The sequence below is a fragment of the Triticum aestivum genome, chromosome 4A (assembly GCF_018294505.1).
Source record: "Triticum aestivum cultivar Chinese Spring chromosome 4A, IWGSC CS RefSeq v2.1, whole genome shotgun sequence".
Lineage (NCBI taxonomy): Eukaryota > Viridiplantae > Streptophyta > Magnoliopsida > Poales > Poaceae > Triticum > Triticum aestivum.
This window is the reverse complement of record NC_057803.1, coordinates 55526882-55529636: the sequence shown is the minus strand read 5'-3', so window position 1 is coordinate 55529636 and position 2755 is coordinate 55526882. Positions and strand designations below refer to the sequence as shown.

The following is a 2755-nucleotide window of genomic DNA, read 5'->3' as shown; positions in this document are numbered from 1 at the left end:
TGGCCTTCTCAAATTAGGTTTCATGTCATAGGTAGGTCTCCATCGACTGATCCGAAGCGTGTGCAACTATTCCACCTTGTACGATTTTGCAATATTATCAATGAAGTTGCTTCTGCGGCCTTGGTGACATGGGGCGGACCTACAACTTTTGTGGAGTGGGGCACTTATTGTGCAAATTTGACAAAAAATATCCTTTAGAACACAAGCTATTTCTATTTAATTTTCAAAAATTGGGCGGGGCATGGGCACCCACTCAGCACTATGTAGGTCCGCCGCTATTCGAGACCTGTCTCCTGTTAAAAATCATCCTGCCGTTTGCAAGATGTTCTGTTTCTCAGCACTCTTCACCTCATGCTCAACCTGTGCCTGTGGATCACGTATGCGCACGATGGTCATGTACATTTTCCTCGTCATGACACGGCTGTCAGGTGTGCCTTATGTTTATATACATTAATTTCTAATTTTACATCAAGGAGCTTTCATAGCTCAGTTGGTTAGAGCACCCGTTTAGTAAGCGGGAGGTCTTGAGTTCAACTCTCAATGAAAGCAATCTTTTTTTGCCCCACTGTCCGCAAACAAGACCTAAACACTCGAGCACATCGTAATTTGTAACCAGTTGCGAAGCAGAGGAGAACGCAGTTCCATCGCACAGCTACCCACCGGAGCTCTGCAAATGATGAATCACCGGAAAGAAAGGCACCCGCAAAAAAAAAAGGAAAGAAAGGCACCCGTCTAAATAACTGGACGGCGCAGAGCTCATCGGAGCCAGGCTTGTAGCCCACCCAGATACAGAACGCGGGGTCGTCGTCAGTCACTGAGCGCCAGGCAACGAGCGGACCGGCATTTTCCCGAAATAATTGCAGAGCTATTGGGTCCGGCCGGCACTAACTGAAAGAGGGGGAGCGTGAGCCTCTGACCGGATGCCTCGACGCTCGCTCCACAGCCCATCATTGCCGGCGGGGAAAGAGGTGCGCCCATCCACAAGAACTGCAAAGTCGATGGCCGTGCGCGCCGTCGGACGAGCGGTGGCGCAGAGCTTTGCTCTGCTCGGCCGCGCCGTTGCGTATCCACCATGATTAAAGATGGTTTTCCTCTTTCTGAATGATGGTTTCAGCCGTCCCCATGAAAGCTCAACCGCGAGGAAATAATTGCTCATCATGCGCAATCGCAGTCGGTAAAAGAAGAAAACGCGGGTACAAAGACAAACTCTTGAGCATGAGTTAAAACTTAAAACAGATTACCGCCATAACTGAAAGTTGCAACACATGCCAAGCACGACGATTGATGTGTGCTCTCTGCTGTTATAGCGTATCTGCTGACACGAAAGGATCAATGGTAGTCTGGTAGCTGTAAAACTTAGGGTGAAAAACTGGCTCCGTTCCGCACAATGCCAGATCCAGTCCACGGCTTCTTATTATCAGCAGACCAACCAAACATATTCAGTAACTGCAACAAACAGCGCACAAATCGAACCACATTTCCCAATCAAGCGCGCATTCGGAAAAAAGAAAATGAGCTACCTTATCATGGCTTGGCCTTAAGCGATATCACATGAATGAACAATTTCAGGTTACCAGACCTTGACCCCTGTGCAGAAGAGCATTCCAAGAATTCAACCACAGTCCACAGGTACCATTCAAGCAAACTGGAGGTTGTAAAAAACAGCAGTGAGCATGATCTCACAAGGTATGGACTTCAGAATCAATCAACCACACTGTGGGTCTGTGGCCACTCAAGAACCCACATAAGAATTACCTCAAAATACACCCACCTTTCAGTCCCCTACTGTTGTTTTCTAGTCTATGAAATCACCAAAAAACTCGAGAAAAAAGAAGTTAAAAGGTTTCAAACATTGGAGAATTCACGAAGATCCTCCGCACAACAAATTACACTCTAGAAAAAATAACATTGCAAAATTTATCAAGAACACACCGAGCGGCCGGCGCCAAGAATGCCATAGATCCGTGCGATACTCCGGCGCCTCCGTATACGCCGTCGAGATGTATACATGGATAAGTCTGCTCCCAAGACCCTAACCTTCTGTGCACCTCTCGTCGCCAGTGGTAGGAAACTAAGGATAGTGATGAATACATGCCTGGCTCCACCCTGTCTGCCGTTGGTGGTGGCGGCGGCGCCGCCCTCCCGCGACTACATTGGAGGAGACGCCCTCGTAGGGGACGCCATGGGAGCGCGAGGGGGAGGAGGGGCAGTATGGTTGTATGAGTTGCCGTTCGCCGTCGCCGCGCTCGCCATTGCGAAGCGGCGAGCGGAGGCGAGGACAGGGAGACGGAAGCGAAGGAAACGTTCCTTTGCTTTATTGTCCATGGCCATGGGCGAGGGCGAGGGAGGCATGTGATCGTGTCTATGGCAGTTTGCGTGTGTGATGCCAGTCGCTCAGGACGTACAGACTTGGTCTATGGACCGATAGCATACACTCTGTAACTACATAGTACAGGAGCAATTTGCACTCAGTGTCGTAAGAGCATCTCCAATGGACAAATCCTCCCCGAACGAATAACAAAGTAACAAAATACTCCCTCCGTCTTAAAATAAATGTCTCAGCTTTGTAAGTCTATCCAAACGATCTCTCCCCTGTCAAACGAATGCGTGTGTCCAAATAATTTGGAGGCACACCACACAAATGGGGGTTCTGAGTGAACAAGCCCTTGGGAGAAACGATCTTTGATTTTAAATGACTTGCTTAGGAGAAATTGAGCAATATGTGTTAAAAACGAATTTGAGCAATATAACAAAA

The 2755-nt window shown here is 48.4% G+C and overlaps 1 non-coding gene across 1 annotated transcript; it reads left to right on the top strand.

Annotated features, from left to right (window-relative positions):
* Nucleotides 1–475: 475 nt before the first annotated feature.
* On the top strand, nt 476–549 carry TRNAT-AGU (transfer RNA threonine (anticodon AGU)). Its single transcript has one exon. It is a non-coding gene; the product is annotated as a tRNA-Thr (tRNA).
* Nucleotides 550–2755: the final 2206 nt, after the last annotated feature.